Source organism: Filicampus tigris, chromosome 4 (assembly GCF_054856515.1).
Source record: "Filicampus tigris isolate MCC_2025a chromosome 4, RoL_Ftig_1.0, whole genome shotgun sequence".
In the NCBI taxonomy this organism is placed as follows: domain Eukaryota; kingdom Metazoa; phylum Chordata; class Actinopteri; order Syngnathiformes; family Syngnathidae; genus Filicampus; species Filicampus tigris.
In genome coordinates this window covers 353,593-373,720 of record NC_141220.1, presented here as the reverse complement: position 1 = coordinate 373,720, position 20,128 = coordinate 353,593, and the positions used below count along the sequence as shown (strand labels likewise).

Genomic DNA, 20,128 nt, shown 5'->3' with positions numbered 1-20,128 from the left:
AAATACTCCTAGATCCCCAGTCCTTCTGCGTGTAGTGCTTGGATACAGCCCAGTGACAGAGTAAGTAACAGTAGTTTGTAAATCCCCCTTTATACCCATAATGAGACCAATGACCTTCAGGTCACCACAGAGAGCCGAAAAGAGAGGCACTGGTGGTACTTAACAGCTTCTAAAAGGAGCTCCATATTATCATGTCTACTTCAGATGTACCGAGTGGGCAATAGGAATTCTGGGGTGTGCTGGAGCTGAGAGGAATTTCACTTTAGGGGTTTGGCGGATGCTGTATTGTTTGTACATTACACACCGAAGTCACTAGTCAATACGTCTTTTATTTCCTCATTCCTGAACTTTCACCTCCGGACACTCAACTCAATACCCTAGGCACTACTGACCTCTAGGGGTAGTCACAAGAACACAACATATCCTTTTATTTTTTTCCAAGTATAACTTCGTTGCTTAATCAATTGTTCACCATCAACTTAAAATCACTGCTTTGAAGGAAACATAGGCTGTATTCAACTCAAACATTTCTACTTATTTTAAACATAGTTTAACATTTCTTTCACACAACCAAAAATTGTTTTTACATCTCCTCTATCAATCTCCTTGGTTTTACAATTTGTCTTTTGGGTCTTTCTGTTTGTGTTACACATTCACCCATTTCTTTTGGTGTAACAAACAGGTCAGGTGTAACATTCATTTGCATTTCAGCAGCATGACTTGGAACACTGCTGTCCATCAATTTGATATTTTTGTCTTGATGTACTTTCAACAGGTGCCTTCTGTTGCGCCTCATGGTTCCATATTCTGTGATGACCTCATCTTACCTCGGCGTCGTCTCCTTGAGAACTCTGGCAAGAGGTCCCCACTGTCCATCACATCTTACCCTACTTCCTCGGGTGCGAGTGAACTTAAAGGTTTAGTCCCTCTGTCATATGTCTCTGTTCGCTTCACCTGCGAAACTGGTGGTAACTTCAGCTCCCTTTGATAAACCACCAATGGAAGTCTTGTCTGGAGCTTTCTTCCCATGAGAAGCTCTGCTGGTGCATTGTCCAGTTGTGTTGCCCTATAGTTGAGTATAGTCAAATAAGGGGGGTCCTCTTTTGCATCCATGGCTTTGGTCAGAATTTGCACTCCCTTTTCTGCCAACCCATTGGATTGAGGGTAGTGAGGGCTCGCAGTAATATGGTCAAATCCATAATTTACAGAAAAACTCTTGAAGCACTGACTGCTAAATTGTGGACCATTGTCACTTATAGCAGTCATGGGAATACGATGTCGTGCAAAAATTGATTTTGTGTGCCACAACATGCTCTGGCCGTCGTTCCTGTCAACAGTGCATACTCTGGGTAGTTGGAATGATAGTCAATAATCAGCAAATAGTCTTTGCACTTATGCTGAAATAAATCCATTCCCACTTTCCTCCATGGCTCCTGCGGTTTGCTGTGTGACATCATTGGCTCCTTCCTTTGGTTGTATTGGTAACGTTGGCAAATCTTACAGCGTTTCACCATGGCCTCAATGTCACTGTGCATACTTGGCCAATAGAGTGTCTCTCTTGCACGTATCTTGCACTTTTCAATACCTAAGTGTCCTTCATGTACTAGGTTCAACATTTCATATCTCATGGACTTGTACCTTTCAATAACACTCCATCGAACACTGAAAGTTCCCCTTTAAAGTGTTGATATGGCTTCTCCAACTTGACATCTCCTGTCAAGTGTATCTGAGTCATAACTCTGTTTAATTTAACATCTTTGAATGTTTCTCTGGTCATTTGCTCCCATTTTCCTTCTGACACAGGCTCTAATAGAGTCTATGTGAGTCTGCACTTCATTTTCTGTGGTACCTTTTGTATTTTGTAGACTGGCCCTGCTCAGTACATTAGCCACAACTAAATGTTTGCCTGGCTTTAACTCAAACTTCAGGTCATATTTCTGTAAATGCAGCATTAACCTCTGAATACGTGTTGGAGCATCACCTAAAGCTTTCTTTGATATAGCAATTAGTGGTTTGTGATCTGTCTCCAATATCACAGGCCTACCGTAGACATATTGAAAATTTCCCCACTGTGGGATCAATAAAGACATTCTTATCTTATTCATGAACTTTTTTTTTTTTTTTTTTTTTTTTTTTTCACGAAGTCAGTACGTCTTTTATTTCCTCATTCCTGAACCTTCACCTCCGGACACTCAACTCAATACCCTAGGCACTACTGGAATCTAGGGGTAGTAACAAGAACACAACATATCGATACAGATGCCTTAACTACTTAATTACTTGTAAACCAAATAAACCAAATTTAACTGAGGTGTAGAAAGAGCGAGAGGGAACCAAATGAACATTAGAATTTATTAACAATTGATTATTAATGACAAACAATTTAGATGGGCGCCCAAATTAATACTAATAATAAAATGTTCTGGCCAACGTTGTCGCGGTTACAGAAGGGCAGAGGCGGGGACACTTTTCTCCGCCGGCGAGTGAGCGAGTGCACCTGCTGCCAAACGTCGGGGAGGAGCTCCGCTGTCGAGGGCGGCCAGCCGCTCTGGCGACGGTGGACTCTGAAGACGCTTCCCAGTCCAGCTGATGCTCACAGCCTGCCCCTGCAGACTGTGATGCACCACCAACGGCTGTGGATGTCTTCTTGTGTCTGTGATGTGAGCTAGCTGCTTGCTAGCTCGCAATCGTATTTGGTGGCCGCCGGGCTGAGAACGTGCTTCGAACGGCGAATGTGCGTTCTCTCCGCTGTGGTAGACAGCTCAAGTCTTTCGCGAAAGGTGGAGACATTCGACAGCTAGTAACCTCGCTGACCGTTACTTCTCTTTGGTCTCACTCGGCTTCTCGAACGGAAGAAAAAATGTCCAACCTTTACCGCACTTTCGCCGCAGGCGTACTAATACTGTACACTGTTAACAGTCACAACACTGTAAACACAATCACGTAAACCACCGCTGAACAAACTAGAACCTAGTATTACAGGCAGAATTTAACAAACTAGAACCTATTTATATGAACAGAATATGAAATATGGGAAATTATAATAAATCCCACATAAATTGCAGACCCTTCAGTACATGGGGTATTTATTCTCATTGTGCAGAAGCACAGCCTAGAGACTGCTTGAAAGAGTCTATGAAACGAAGCCAGTCTGAGGGATTGTGTGGGGAACTAAGTAAGGTGATCAAGCCAGAGACGTTTGTGCAGTAGCACAACCTATTTTTTCCTTGTCGAACAATGAGGCAAATTCCTTGTTCCGTGTCCTGAAACTGGTGATCCTTATATCTGCCTTGAGGGGAAGTCAACCCAAACATATTTTTTTCAAGAATATGTTCTATGCAGGCCCACTAGTCGAAAGAAGGCATTCTGATTAATATTATGTTTGTGGAATAGGAGGTTAGCCGCAAAATCCACCCGTTTTTATCCATCTCAGGGGGCTGCCATTTTGTCACTTCTGTTGTCTGAAAATGACAGCACAAATGCTCAGGGCTCAGGTAGCGACCAATCACAGATCACCTGTTTTCTGAAGCTGAGCCATAATTGGTCGTTATCTGAGCCCTGAGCATTTGTGATGTAATTTTCAGTCGACAGAAGTGACAAAAGGGCTGCCCCCAGAGATTGCTAAAAACGGGTGGATTAACTCATATTCCACAGACGCAAAGTTTATCAGAAAGTCTTATTTCAACTAGTGGGCCTGGTAGAATTTATTGTTGAAAAAAATATGTTTGGGTTGACTTACACTTTAAGCCGAAATGCCAGGAACTTTGGCTGCTGCTTAGATAGATACAAATCACGGGTAAGGTCGTTCAGGTCTCTATGTGACTAGTTCATTGCTTCTTGCTCCTAAATGAACAGAAACATTGTCTTCAGAAGATATTGACTTGGCATATTCTTCCCCTGAAGGCATTTCTTAATCTGATGAGCAAAGATCTTTATTTGATGAAAGTGTAGGGACAGGGAGCTCATCTGGATCCAATTTGGATCCAATTCCCACACTTCTTTTTAAGACATTTTATGGATTTTTTGAGGAGCAAATTTTGAACATAGTCAATTGCTCTCTTCAGACGGGCGTCTTCCCTGCTGCCTTTAAAAAGGCGGTGGTGAAGCCCCTTCTGAAGAAGAGCAATTCTGACCCGAGCGTTTTTAATAATTACAGACCTGTATCCAATTTACCATTTTTAAGTAAGATTTTAGAAAAAATGGTTTTCATCCAGTTGAATCATTTTTTTTAAGTACAAATAATATTTTGGAGAAATATCAATCTGGTTTTAGGATGAACCACAGTACGGAGACTGTTCTTTTAAGGATTTTAAATGATATTAGGTGCACTGCAGCTGTGAGAAAACTCACAGTCTTGGTGCTACTGGATCTAAGCGCTGCTTTTGATACAGTAGATCACCAAATTTTATTAAATAGACTTAAAAATCTAGTGGGCATCTCCGGTATTGTTTTTAACTGGTTTTATTCCTATCTCACAGACCGATATTTCTTTGTAAGTATGGATACTTGTTCCTCCAAAACCCATGAAATTAAATGTGGGGTTCCCCAAGGTTCGATTTTAGGCCCCCTACTTTTTAATCTTTATATGCACATTACGCCAGTTTTGAAATTGCTGCATTGGCTCCCCGTGTGTTTCAGGATCGATTTTAAGGTACTTTTATTAGTTTATAAATGTATTAATGGTCTTGGGCCATCTTATTTATCTGATTTGCTTTTATCATACCAGCCCTCGCGGATCCTGAGGTCCTCTGGCGCCGGCCTTTTATTTATTCCAAGGGTGAGGACCAAAATGCATGGCGAGGCTGCATTCAGCCATTTTGGTCCTCACCTTTGGAATAGCCTGCCAGAGGACGTCAGCTCTGCAGAGACTGTTGATATTTTTAAGAGGAAGCTCAAGACACACCTTTTTAGTTTGGCTTTTAACAACTTTTAAATAATTTATCTTTTCTTTTGATTGAAGATTATTTTTATCTTATTCTACTGATTTTAGTTCTTTGACTATACTACTGTTCTGTCTTTTAGTTTTGTTGCTCTCTGCCGTTGTCAGCTTTTGGCTCCAGTGTTTCCTCATGGTAGGCCTCCGCGTTGAGGGAGGGGTGGCTGCCCTTACCGCGGGGGCTGTCATCGCAGGGACTCCTTGGGTCTGGGTGGTCGACGGCCTCGACACTTTGTGTGGGGTCCGCCTGTCTAATCCGGGCTGGGGTCTCTATGGTGGTGGCGCCCCTGTGGCCGTGGGCTGTCATTCCCCTCGGCGCGGAGAGCTCCCCTTGGGTACCCTTTCCTCACATGGTTTCTCTGTGCCTTGTCATGTCTTTTTAACACATTTTATCAGGTTGTGCACTTTGTGTGGGTGTGTGTGAATGAGTGCTGGTGTACTAATGGATATCTGTCTTGGGTTTGTTGGGAGGGAGGGCGTGAACGGATTTTTTTTTTTTTATGTTTTGCTTTGGATGTTTTACAGCACTTTGAGTTGCGTTTTTATGTATGAAAAGTGCTATATAAATAAAATGTGATTGATTGATGTGATTGATCTGCGTGAGGAACAGGTCTCAATGCTGAGGGAAGGTTGGGACATTTCATCTTTTTTCTAAACGAAGTATTGAAACCATTTGTATTTGTTAGACAAAAATAACAATTATCTGCATGGCTTTGTAGCTCTCTCCAGACCACCAGGACAGCAAATTTAAAGGCTGCCTTCTTGCTGTTAAACCATGCAGTTAGTCCATTGTAGCAGGGTTTACAACAGATGTGTGGGGCCCAGGATTTGTCCTCTCCAATTTTACAGTTTAAATAATGAATGCATGAATCTTACACATTCATGTACATGTATGTCTTAAAAAGTATAGGTGATGGTTGAAAATTGGCTTTGAAACTGAAATCAGCACCTCAAAATTAGGCTAGAACAACATTTTTTATGCATGTCTATCTGTAAACCTGTGAATCAGTTATCTGCATCGGCCATACAGAGTAGGAAATTATCGGTTATATTAGCGGTTGAAAATGTTCATATCGTGCATCACTAAATTATGGGTTTCATGTCCAAATATGAATAGCTTGGTCTGTTTTTTTTCCTTTTGAAAACAAAACAAAAAAAGATTAACGCAACAACTTTTGGGCATAATTTATGCTCATTAGGTCCTTTAAATTATGTTTGTAAGTTGTAAGTTTGTATGTAATAAGTTTCAAATGGAATTCAGCATCGCCATTTCAATAAATGTGTAAAGCTTTGTAGAAATATATTGAGAAATAATTAAATTGTACTGTATTACTCAAATTTGGAGGTTCTTTTTCGACCAGATTTTCAATAGGCAATATAACACAAACGCATTTCGCAAAAAACACCCCCCAACCCACCTCCCCACAAAATGACACATTTCTCTGGATCGCTTCATCTGATTTTCAAAATTCTTTAATTAAAATTAATTTAATTAAGAATTAATAAAATTACAAAGCTCAAGTTGTTTTGTCATATTATTAGCAGATTATTACTTCTGTCACTTTGTGCATTCCTTTTGTGTGCCTTATATTGGAGAGTATGCTGTTCCTGCTGTGCACATCCAGAAGTGGGTAGAGTAGCCAAAAATTGTACTCAAGTAAAAGTAGTCATCCAAATAATTACTTGAGTAAAAGTAAAAAAGTATTGGTGAAAAAAATACTCAAGTACTAAGTAACTGTGGCATCTCATTTATTATTATTATTTTTTTTTAAAAACAACCAATTAGACGAAAATACAAAATAATAATCTTCAGGCATCCATCCATCCATTATCGATACCGCTTATCCTCACAAGGGTCGCGGGGCGTGCTGGAGCCTATCCCAGCTGTCTTTGGGCAGTAGGCGGGGGACACCCTGAATTGGTTGCCAGCCAATCGCAGGGCACACGGAGACAAACATCCGCACTCACAATCACACCTAGGGGCAATTTAGAGAGACCAATCAACTTACCATGCATGTTTTTGGAATGTGGGAGGAAACCGCAGTACCCGGAGAAAACCCACGCAGGCACGGGGAGAACATGCAAACTCCACACAGGGAGGCCGGAGCTGGGATCGAAACCAACAACCTCTGAACTGTGAGGCGGACGTGCTAACCAGTCGACCACCGTGCCGCCCATCTTCAGGCAATTTAAAGTCAATCCAATCAATACAATGAATTACCTTTAAGAATAACTTAAAATAATTAAATTCAAGTACTTTAACAAACAAAATAATAATAGTATAAATAAAAGAATTAAATTAAGCACAAAGTAGCACAAAAGTTCAGGCCCTGTACTTTTTTAAAAATTGTTTTTTAAACAGGCTCCACAGGCGGGCGGCACGGTGGTCGACTGGTTAGCAGGTCTGCCTCACAGTTCAGAGGTTGGGGGTTCGATCCCAGCTCTGGCCTCCCTGTGTGGAGTTTGCATGTTCTCCCCGTGCCTGCGTGGGTTTTCTCTGGGTACTCCAGTTTCCTCCCACATTCCAAAAACATGCATGGCAGGTTAATTGATGGCTCTAAATTGCCCCTAGGTGTGATTGTGAGTGCGTATGTTTGTTTGTTTGTTTGTCAATTGGTTGGTAACCGATTCGGGGTGTCCCCCGCCTACTGCCTGAAGACGGCTGGGATAGGCTTCAGCACGGCCGCGACCTTTGTGAGGATAAGCGGTATGGATAATGGAGGCATTGCAGGCAGAACAACATAGTAGCCCATGAACTCGTATAAACTGTGTGTGTGTGTGTCTCTGTGTCTGTGTCTGCATAGTCGGCATTGCTGCATGACATTTCCGTTTCTCCCGAAAACAACTTTCCCGCAGCTGAAGTTGAATATGATCAAGTGACGAGACTGCAGGGCTATAGGCCATGCGGCTACGTTTGATTGGTGAAACACAGTCACATGGTAGAGCCTGGCGCAGGTCTCTGACAAAGTAAGAGTGTAAGAGAGAGAGAGAGTGTCCCTCCAGAACATCTATGGGTGCATCAAGTGGGATGTAAAATTCCTGCCCCTTGGATAGACCCCGGAGAGCGACCAAGAGAAGCAAGAAAACCTGAGGCGGATGTCCCAGCAAACCAAAGCAGATCCTAGGAGATCAAACAATTAATGATGTCGACATACTACACACAGTGTAAAGAAGTAAACCAGGGGAAAGATACCACCTGGAAGGCTGCCCTCTTGGTTCACTGAACTTGGTTGGCCTGGGTGTCCGTTTCGAGGAGCTAACAGGAATAGCGCTTAAAGGGGAAACGGCTCCTGAACTACATGTGAACAGTGTGTTTTAAATTTATTTTTCTAATTGTGGACCTAGATTACTTTGTAATGTGCTGTCCATGTTTTAAGAAAGGTGCCTTAAATTGCACTTCAAGTCTTTTTCATTATGAAAAAAAATAATATAAAAATAAAACGTCTTTTTTTTTTAAATTTGTAATAACACGTTTGCCTAATAATTGTAAGAAAACATTCAGCTTAAAATGTCTGGCAGGATACTTTGAAATGTATACACTGTACCACTTACAAAATTGCGTTAAATTGTGTTCTTACATCCTAAACGGCCATATTAGACATTAGGAGTTGTTTGTTTTATGGGCAAAAGCGTTTTATAAAATAAATGAAGACAAAGTTCTATTTAGCTTTTTTTTTTTGGCTCATATAAAAAAAGCAACCAATCCGTGACTCAAATTCCATGACAGATCCAAACCGTATGTACCGCATGAAAAACATTATGTGCACCCCTGTACATGGTAGAGTCTGGTGCAGGTCTCTGACAAAATAAGTGCACCTTTCTCAGAGAGAGGATGAAAGAGAGAGAGAGAGAGAGGATGAGAGAGAGAGAGGCGATGAAAGAGAGAGAGAGAGAGAGAGAGAGAGAGAGAGAGAGAGAGAGAGAGAGAGCGGTACGTATGCGGAGGGGATTTAAGTAACGGGTTCAATGTAGCCTAATGTAGCGAAGTAAGAGTACAGTTACTTCTTCACAAATCTACTCAAATAAAAGTAAAAAGTATAGTCAAGCAGGGGTGTCCAGCTCCGGTCCTCAAGGGCCGCTTTCCTGCCTGTTTTCCAGCTCTCCTTGCTGCAAAGAAGCTTGATAACGATCATCAGGTGCGTTACAGCAGGGATAGATGGAAAACAGGCAGGAGACCGGCCCTTGAGGACCGAGTTTGAACACCCCTGGATAGTGATTTAAAACTACTCCTAGAAGTACAAAATTTCCCAAAACGTACTCAAGTAAATGTAACGGAGTAGATGTAACTCGTTACTACTCACCACTGTGCACATCTCAGCCTCTAAGGAGTGGTGGAATGGTGCCTATGTAACCCATATGGCAAGAACTCTTAGTATTAAAGAACTATTTTTTTCCCTCTTAGTATAATATCTCCAGTGATTTTGTTGTGCGGTATGCGGTCATGTGACAAGCATGTCCAAGCAGATGTCCGCTGGCCGGGGCGAGAGTGACGTATGTGGGGGATTCTTTGCTGCACATGGGTTGTTGTGTATTATCGCTTAAAAACAATACCAAAGAATCAAAATCACAAATCACTACCGTTGAACTGCAGGAGCCGACGATTAGAACCGCCAAGTGAGGGAAATGGAGCGAAGTACATGATTAACTGACGGAATTGGTGAGTGTGCCAACATACAGGTAGCTTTGCCTCTGATTGATTGAATATCAGCCGAGTCTAGCCAGTAACATAGACTAGCCTTCCCATACATTGAAATGTCAGCCTAGCCTAGCCGCTAACATAGACTAACCTTCCCATGCATTTGAATGTCTGCCTAGCCTAGCCGCTTGCCTTGAAGCAGACGCTGCTCGGTCCCTAATAATAATAATTTCTACAAAAACAATAGGGACCTCCCATCGGTCGCTGCTTAGGCCCTAACTACACTGTAAAAAATTACTGTGGAATTAACATTAATATGCCGTAAAATCATGACATAAAAAATCTATAATAAGAATAAAAATGAATCAGTGTATATTATAAAGCAATATATTGTAAAAAACAGAATTAAGAATTGTTAATTTTACAGTTAGTATCCGTGGAAAGGATCATATTAGCTTGTAGAATTGATATATTACTATATTAAAAACATCGAAAATTGTTATAATTGACCAATGCAATACAGTTAAAATTACAATATAGTTTTAAAGAACGGAAATAAATTGCATACCATTTTACAAATTTGTATGTTGTGAATTCCAGTTAAATTCTGTAATTATGATAAGAAAAAGTTGAGAATCAATATAAACATGTTGAGAACTGAGACCTATATGCTAGTACAAGTGTTGTCATGGTCAAAAATAGCCTAAATTGACAGCTCATATTTGTTAATCAGTTCCCTATTTTACACGCTCACAAAGCCATGTACTGTCAATGAGGGGCCCAAGCTTTCTGGCCAAGCCATCCAGAACTGGAACTTTTTGAGGTTGTTGCCTGTTTTAATTGGCGATAAAGTAGAAAGTCCTGATGATGAGGTCTGGCAGTTAACTTTCCAATTTAAAGATATTGCTCATCTGGTTTGTGCACAAACGATTTCTCTGGCACGGGTAACATCTTTGCAATCAAGGAAGTGTTTGTTCCCGGAGTGTAAATTAAAACCAAAGGATCACTATTCGCGGCACTATCCAGCACCGATTTTGAAGTTTGGCCTCCTGATACGACTGTGGAACATGCGTTTTTAAAGTAAGCACAGCTACTTTGATATATGCCAGGCATCTGAAAAACCTTTACAATGTCTAGCTTACTTTGTCTGAGACATCAGATGTTTCAGGCTTTATGTTTCAGTGGGGTCTGGAAGCAGTCAGCCTCTACAAGTCAAAGACAGCTGTACATTTTACCCCAACCTTTACAGTGACATACAGCACAAAGGAACAGCACATAAAAGAGGGCATTTCCTTGTGTTAAAAAGTGACCAGACTGTGGAGTTTGGAGAGCTCATTATTCTAATTAAAAATGATGCAGCGGTGTTTTTTGAGTTAGACACACAAAGCTGACTATCGTTCTGAGTATCATCTGTACTCTGCGAGAAAAGACTGCTATGATGCAGTGTCGTAAAAATCAGGGACTTGGTGGATTTTTATCCTTTAACATCCAACACATTAGACTTCCGGCGCCGCGCGAGTGGCAGCCCGCTACAGTAGCTCCGGCTCATCGGTGAGCCTTTTCGTGTGTTTTTGTTCTTTAATATTACTCTACCTCATACCTTTTTCGTATAATTGATAGTCGTAACTTGCGTAGCAATGGACACCCAAACTGCGGTATTCTTGCTGCTGCTGATTGCTATTTTTTGCGCGATCGTGTCCGGCGACTTGGCTCGGAGCCGAGCCCCCATTGTTTACAGCCGGAATCAGCTGTTAGCACTCCGTGCTAACCATGCGCCGGCTCCCGGGGCGAGACCCGATATCCCCCGTGAGCTGAGGAGGAAGAGACGGGGATCTCGTGCGGGGGTTAAACGCCGGGAAAGGAGGAGACGATACCATCCCGTCCTCCCGTCTGTTATCATGGGGAATGTTAGATCGCTCCCCAACAAGATGGACGAGCTAGCGGCGCTTACCCGGCACGAGAGGGACTTCCGGGAGGCTAGCCTGATGCTATTCACGGAGTCGTGGCTAACAACGCTAACGCCGAACGCGGTCGTAGAATTGGACGGCTTCCAAATCATACGCGCGGACAGGACGCTGGAGAGTGGAAAGAGGAAAGGAGGAGGGCTGGCTGTGTTTGTGAACGATAGATGGTGTAATCCTGGGCACATCACGATTAAGGAGCAGCTTTGCAGCAGGGATATTGAGCTGCTAGCTGTTGGCATGAGGCCATTCTACATCCCGCGAGAGTTTAGTCACGTGATCGCGGTGACCGTCTACGTCCCACCAGCTGCCAGCTGCGACACAGCCTGTGATGTCTTGACTGCAGCAGTGAGCAGGCTACAAACACAGCACCCAAATGCCCTGGTACTCATCTCTGGTGACTTCAATCATGCCTCCCCTTCCTCCTCTCTGCCTTCATTCACACAGTATGTCACCTGCCACACCAGAGACAATAAAACACTGGACCTTTTCTATGCCAACACCAAGGAGGCATACACATCACTGCCCCTCCCCCCGCTGGGCAAAGCTGATCACAACCTGGTGGCTCTCCAGTCTGTGTACAAACCTCTGGTCCGCAGGCAGCCAGCTGTGACCCGCACGGTTCAGAGATGGTCTGGAGAGGCCGAGGAGGCCTTAAAGGACTGCTTCAGCACAACTGTGTGGGAAGTATTCAGCGATGCTCATGGGGAAGACATTAGTAGTCTAACGGACACTGTTACAGACTATATAAATTTCTGCATGGAGAACACCACACCCACCAGGACAGTAAGGTGTTTCTCCAACAACAAACCCTGGATCACACCAGACATAAAAGCTCTCCTGAAGGAGAAGAGGAGGGCTTTTGCGTCAGGCAACATAGAGGAGCGGAGGACTGTGCAGCGCCAGCTGAGGAGGAGGATCAGAGAGGGGAAAAGGTCCTACAGGAAGAGGATGGAGGAGCAGCTGCTGCAGAATAACGCCAGGGGAGTCTGGAGGGGCCTGAAGACCATCTCAGGCCACGGACAACCCAAGACCCGGACTGAGGGGGACCTGCAGTGGGCAAATGAGCTGAATCTCTTTTTCAATAGGTTCGATCAGATGCCTGCCTCCACTCAGTCTCTCCTGCTGCAGTCTCCACCTACTCCTCCTGCTGGGCGTGTCACCCCCTCCCCTCTTTTCTCCACAGACTCCAGCTCCCAGCTACACCAGATAGCCACCACTCCTTCCTGTCCAGCCTTGGCCTTCACAACATCTCAGGTGAGGAACCAGCTGAAGAAGATGAAGGCGAGGAAGGCAGCGGGTCCAGATGGCATCAGCCCCCAGCTCCTCAAATCCTGCGCAGACCAGCTGTGTGGAATTGTCCAGCACATGTTCAACCTGAGCCTGAAGCTGGGCAGGGTCCCCCAGCTATGGAAAACATCCTGCCTGGTCCCGGTGCCAAAGACCCCCCACCCGAAGGAGCTCAACAGCTTCAGACCGGTGGCGCTGACGTCTCACCTGATGAAGACCCTGGAGAGACTGGTCCTTGTCCACCTGCGCCCCCTGGTGAGCTCCTCAATGGACCCACTCCAGTTCGCATACCAGCCTGGCATCAGTGTGGATGATGCCATCATCTACCTCCTCCACACTTCACTCTCCCACCTGGAGAAGGCGGGGAGCACTGTGAGGATCATGTTCTTTGATTTCTCCAGTGCTTTCAACACCATCCAGCCCACCCTACTGGGAGACAAGCTGGAGCGGGCGGGGGTGGCGCACCACCTCACCACATGGATCCAGGACTACCTCACAAACCGGCCACAGTATGTGAGAACACAGGACTGTGTGTCTGACGTGCTCCTCTGCAGCACGGGGGCCCCACAGGGAACTGTCTTGGCTCCCTTCCTGTTCACCCTCTACACCTCGGACTTCAACTACAACACCCCTACCTGTCACCTGCAGAAGTTCTCTGACGACTCTGCGATTGTCGGCCTCATCACAGGCGGAGATGATCGGGAGTACAGAGAACTTACTCAGGGTTTTGTGGATTGGTGCCAGCAGAACCGCCTCCTGATCAATGCGGGGAAATCCAAAGAAATGGTGGTGGATTTCGGTAGGCGCCAGCACTCTTCACCTGCACCAGTGAATATCCGGGGAACAGATGTTGAGAGAGTCTCAACTTACAAGTACCTGGGTGTTCATCTGAACAATAAACTGGACTGGTGCGACAACACAGACGCCCTCTATAGGAAGAGTCAGAGCAGACTCTTCCTACTCAGGAGACTGAGGTCTTTTGGGGTTCAGGGGACACTCCTCAGGAACTTTTATGACTCGGTGGTTGCATCGGTCATCTTCCAGGGAGTGGTCACCTGGGCAGGCGGCGTCTCGGCCCGGGACAAGAAGCGGCTGGACAAACTGGTCAAGAGGGCCGGCTCTGTCCTGGGCTGCTCCCTGGACTCTGTGGACTCGGTGGGGGACAGGAGGATGTTGGCCAAGCTGTCATCAATGCTGGGCAACCCGGACCACCCCCTCCAGGGCACCCTAACAGCACTCCATAGCACCTTCAGTGACAGACTGTTACACCCTCGCTGTGCAAAGGAGAGATTCCGCCGTTCCTTCTTGCCTGCTGCTGTCAGACTCTTTAACAAGAACATTGTGTAGTCTCTACAAACTGGCGGTCATTAGTGCAATTGTGCAGTCCTGCACCTGAGCTCGTATCGTGCAATACCCAATATTCCCCACTACTGTAATACCGTGCAATACTCAACATTCCCCACTACTGTTAGTCTAGTTTTATTTTTATCCAATGCTGTTCCTTACATTTCACTACAGCACTGCAGCACTGTCACTTAGAGTATTTTTTCCTCTGTACTATGTACAGGCCGAAATGAGTGTTCCTCATATTTTTTATGTAGATGTAGGTTGGTGTGTATACACATGTGTATATACACATGTTACTGCGTATATCTACATAGGTTTGATTCTAAATGTTTGCCGTCAATGTTATACATTAATGGCCACATTATGCCGCCGCCCCTGTGTGACCTATATCTTTGCTACTGTAACAACGAAAATTTCCCCACTGTGGGATCAATAAAGGCATTCTTATCTTATCTTATCTTATCTTACATTGTTAATGGGCACCAAACGATTCCGCTGAAGCACAACATCTTCTACAGATAAATATGATATTGTGTACTGGTTTGGGGTAAAAAACAAAACAAAACATGAATTATGACACATGAATGGTTAAACAAAATAAATATTTCATGCTATTTTTCTCATTTTACCAGAAATGACAAACTTGGAACCATCAACGAGGTCTCGCCTGGCCTGGCTGAGGCATGAAAATAGACCTTGCAGTCCCTTGGCATCGTGACGAGTGATGATTTTCAGTTTCTCGAGGAAAGTGATTTGTTGACGGTTTTGAGGCCTATTCAGGCTTCTCGCATGGAAGCTGAGATGTAAGTATTCCACCATAGGATGCAGTTAATGCCCATAGAAAGACAAAAATATTCTCATAATGTGTCTGTCTGTTTGTTTTTTCTCTGCAGGCCAAACTCCTGAAAGTGTCATGTGCATCTGGATGTCCATGACAAGCAGCTCAACCAACCCTGGAGTCCGGATGTCACTAGGCAGTTCATCTTCAGCGTCTACCAGCAGCATCCGAACCCCTGATGCTGACTGGCTGGATGAATACCTGGTTCAACGGGGCAAGTTCCCAGAAGAACTCATTCAGACTCTAGAGAGAGAAAACGTCTGAATCCTCATCTAAGAAGGGAGATGGTCAACATTGTTGTTTCCTGTATTATGAGAAGAGATTTTTCAGTGAGAAAGAGGACCTCAACAGATATTGCCAAAGATATGGTGGCAAAGTATCCAAACTCTTTGCAAGACATTATAGAGGGAAATGTTATCGGGCCAGGATACCATTCTCTTGTGAAACAACTGCAAAATAGAATACAAAATGTGAAGACATCTACAACTCCAAAATTAAGAAAAAGAAAGAGTCACGCAGAGGATTCTGACACAGATGTCCCTCCAGAACAAAGAGCAATGATCCAGAACATCTATGGGTGCATTAAGTGGGATGTAAAATTCCTGCCCCTTGGAGAGACCACGGAGAGCAACCAAGAAAACCTCAGGCGGATGTCCCAGCAAACCAAAGCGGATCCTAAGGAGATCAAACAATAAAACAAGTAAACCAGGGGAAAGATATAAAATACCTCCTGGAAGCTGGCCCTCTTGGTTCAATGAACTTGGTTAGCCTGGGTGTGCGTTTCGATGAGCTAACGGGAATATCGCTTACAAGGGGAAATGGCTCCTGAACTTCACTTGTGTGAAAATGTTGAGAGGTGCTGAGCGGAGTGGCTGCTCCCAAGCGCTACAAGAAATGGTGCTGCTGCTGATGGCCTACTGTGAAGACGGAGAAGAGATTATGCTTTCTAATGTGGAGGACACAGGAAGTCCAGATGGACAAGCTCCTCTTAACTCCTCCCATCATTGTCTGTGGCAAGTCGACTGGTTAGCACGTCCGCCTCACAGTTCAGAGGTCGTGGGTTCAATCCTGGCTCCGGCCTCCCTGTGTGGAGTTTGCATGTTCTCCCCGTGCCTGCGTGGGTTTCCTCCGGGTACTCCAGTTTCCTCCCAAATTCCAAAAACATGCATGGTAAGTTGATTGGACTGTCTAAATTGCCCCTAGGTGTGATTGTGAGTGCGGATGTTTGTCTCTGTGTGCCCTGCGATTGGCTGGCAACCAATTCAGGGTGTCCCCCGCCTACTGCCCGAAGACAGCTGGGATAGGCTCCAGCACGCCCGCGACCCTTGTGAGGATAAGCGGTATGGATAATCAATCAATCAATCAATCACATTTTATTTATATAGCACTTTTCATACATAAAAATGCAACTCAAAGTGCTTTAAAACATTCAAAGCAAAACATAGAATTATCTTCAATCAAAAGAAAAGATAAATTATTTAAAAGTTGTTGAAAGCCAAACTAAAAAGGTGTGTCTTGAGCTTCCTCTTAAAAATATCAACAGTCTCTGCAGACCTGACGTCCTCTGGCAGGCTATTCCAAAGGTGAGGACCAAAACGGCTGAATGCAGCCTCGCCATGCATTTTGGTCCTCACCCTTGGAATAAATAAAAGGCCGGCGCCAGAGGACCTCAGGATCCGCGAGGGCTGGTATGATAAAAGCAAATCAGATAAATAAGATGGCCCAAGACCATTAACACATTTATAAACTAATAAAAGTACTTTAAAATCGATCCTGAAACACACAGGGAGCCAATGCAGCAATTTCAAAACTGGCGTAATGTGCTCCCGCCCTCTGGTTCTCGTCAGCACCCGAGCGGCTGAATTCTGCAGTAGTTGCAGTGGTGAAATGCTCTTTTTCGGGAGGCCAGAGAGCAGGGCATTACAGTAATCTAAACGACAGGAAATAAAGGCATGCATCAGCACTTCCGTGTTAGCCTGAGAGAGAAACGGGCGGACTCTGGCGATATTCTTAAGGTGATAAAAACCAATCTTGGTTACATTTTTAATATGAGGAATAAAACTGAGCTCAGAGTCAAAAATGACGCCAAGGTTCTTCACACCATGTGAGGGATTAAAAATGTGTAGTTTTGGTAAAAGCTTCTCTCTCTGACCTTCGGGACCGATAACTAAAACCTCAGTCTTGTCCTGATTGAGCTGTAGGAAATTATCTGCCATCCATGACTTGATATCTAAAATGCAATTTAAAAGGGTATCAATGGGTCCTGTGTCATCAGGAGACACGGCAATATACAGCTGCGTGTCATCAGCATAGCTGTGAAAGCTGATGCCGTGTCCCCTGATGACATCCCCGAGGGGAAGCATATAAAGATTAAAAAGTAGGGGGCCTAAAATCGAACCTTGAGGAACCCCACATTTAATTTCATGAGTTTTGGAGGAACAAGTATCCATACTTACAAAGAAATATCGGTCTGTGAGATAGGAATAAAACCAGTCATAAACAGTACCAGAGATGCCCACTAGATTTTTAAGTCTATTTAATAAAATTTGGTGATCTACTGTATCAAAAGCAGCGCTTAGATCCAGTAGCACCAAGACTGTGAGTTTTCTCACATCTGCAGTGCACCTAATATCATTTAAAATCCTTAAAAGAGCAGTCTCCGTACTGTGGTTCATCCTAAAACCAGATTGATATTTCTCCAAAATATTATTTGTATTTAAAAAATGATTCAACTGGATGAAAACCAGTTTTTCTAAAATCTTACTTAAAAACGGTAAGTTGGATACGGGTCTGTAATTATTAAAAACGCTCGGGTCAGAACTGCTCTTCTTCAGAAGGGGCTTCACCACCGCCGTTTTAAAGGCAGCGGGGAAGACGCCTGTCTGAAGAGAGCAATTGACTATATTTAAAATTTGTTCTTCAAAAAATCCATAAAATGTCTTAAAAAGAAATGTGGGAATTGGATCCAAAAGGCAGGTTGTTGGGTTTACCTGGGAGAAAACTCGAACAAGTGTCCTTGCATCAACCAGGGCAAAACTTTCCAGTGTTTCCTCATGTAAATATGATTGTCCGGGTTTATTAAAACTTGTGTTTTGACGGGCTAAAAGACTGGATCTTATGTCATCGATTTTACTTCTGAAGTGGTCTGCAAAGTCCTCACAGAGAGCATCTGTTGGTCTCTGTGGGGACTTATTAAAATCAGAACTAGTTAAAAGTTCAAAGGTGGAGAAGAGAACCCTGGGGTTGTTTTTATTGACTGTAATGAGGTTTGAGAAATAGGAAGATCTTGCCAGTTTTACTGTTTTATTGTAGGATTTCAGTTGTTCGCATAAAATTTCATAGTGTACTGTAAGTTTACTTTTTCTCCACCTCCTCTCTGCACTCCTGCATTTTCTCTTTGATATTTTGATAATATAAGATCACAGGGTGCTGGTAAAATGTCAGCAGGAGTGCTTTTTAAGATCTCGATAAAATTTGCAGCCACCTCAGAAGATAGGTAGCGTTTCTTCACTGTTCTGACTGCTAGATGGTTAAAACTGGCGATGTTAAAATAGACACAGTAGTGGTCTGACACTGCCAAGTCAACAACAGAGGACACACCAGCAGACAAGCCATAGGTTATAACCAAATCCAGGGTGTGTCCTCTGTTGTGAGTTGGCTGCAAGACGTGCTGTTTAAAATCCAAGCAGTTTAAAAGGTTTGAAAAATCTCTGGATAGTGGGTCCGAGATGTAGTCCATGTGTATATTAAAATCGCCAGTTATTAATATCCTGTTATAACTGGAATATAAAATGGATAAGAATTCTGAAAATTCTGTAATAAAAGAAGTGGAATGATGGGGAGGTCTATAGACGGTAATGCAGAGAATAGGGGGACTGCTAAAAACAAAGGCATGGTGTTCAAACGATAAATAGCTGCTAAAAATGATCTCCTTTGATAAAAGAGTATTAATAAAAATTGATGCAGTCCCGCCTCCTCTTTTGCCATCCCTTGTAGAAAATAAAAAGTTAAAATTCGGTGGGCAAGCCTCGTTGAGAGCAACTGGAGCATCTGTACCAAGCCATGTCTCAGACAAAAGTATACCATGTAAATTATTGTCTAAAATCAGGTCGTTTATGATAAAAGTTTTGTTTAAAAGGGAGCGCACGTTCAGCACGGCCAGATTAATTATTGTGCTGGACGTGCGCTCATGGTGGTACGAATGAGCAGTATTAACATATACTAGATTACCACTGTTAAAACCACGTTGTTTGTGTGTGCAAGGGAAGCGTCTGCCGGTGATGGTTTCAATGGGAAAGTTGTCCAATAGTGGTAATGATAATGAGGGCCTGCAGGGGGAGCTAGTGAGGGTGGTGGTACTGTGAGCAGCTGGTATTGGCCTGTAAGTGATGGTAGTGACATTGTCATTGCAGCGTTTATGAGTAGAAGAAGAAATATGATTGGTAAACAAGAGTCAGCTGGGAGTGGAATTGGTTACGACATGGTGGATGTTAGCGGCTAAAATCTTGCTACCAAGAGAGTTCGGATGAACACCATCCGGCTGGTAAAAAGACGGGCGATTCCAGAATAGGTTAAAATTGTCAATAAAAGCAAAGTCAAGGTGGCCAAGTGCGTAGGAGCCACGTGTTCAGGCTTAAAAGGCGGCTGAAGCGCTCGACTCCGCGAGACAATGCCGGCAAAATGCCACTCACCCAGACCGACAGACCGCAGGTTCTTAACAAGGCAAAGAGGGCGTGACAGTCTCTCTTCGTCTGCTCAGACTGTCGGCGTATTGTCTCGTTTGTCCCAACGTGAACGATGAGCCGGGTAATGGAAGATGGCAGAGAGTCAAGAACACCCGGCAGGATGTTAACTATGTCCATGACTTTCGCTCCGGGAAAACAGCGGGTGATGCAGCCGGGATAGTGAGTACGTCTAATGGTGCTGTCGCCAATTATAACGGTGGTCGGTGGGTGACGTGAGGAGGGAACGCCAAGGGACTCACCACCGGCGGGAGATTCACGACCCCACTGTCCAGGATGGCTCCGCCGAGGCCGAGTGAAGACGGTGGATGACACCGATGAGTGTCGCCGATGATGCTGGTGATGACGACCACCCTTGTACCGGGACACCGCGTCCCG

The 20,128-nt window shown here is 44.1% G+C and overlaps 1 protein-coding gene across 2 annotated transcripts in view; it reads right to left on the bottom strand.

The window, feature by feature from the left end:
• The window catches only part of chst6 (carbohydrate sulfotransferase 6), a 48,615-nt gene that overhangs the window by 9,136 nt on the left and 19,351 nt on the right, over nt 1-20,128 (bottom strand). Inside the window, exon 1 of one of the 2 annotated variants that reach the window (XM_086029586.1) lies at nt 2,498-2,995. The exons of the other annotated variant lie outside the window; for it this stretch is intronic. The gene's annotated coding sequence lies outside the window, so the exon portion shown is untranslated. Of the gene's footprint in view, nt 1-2,497; nt 2,996-20,128 lie in introns of those variants that run through there. 2 annotated transcript variants of the gene reach the window in all.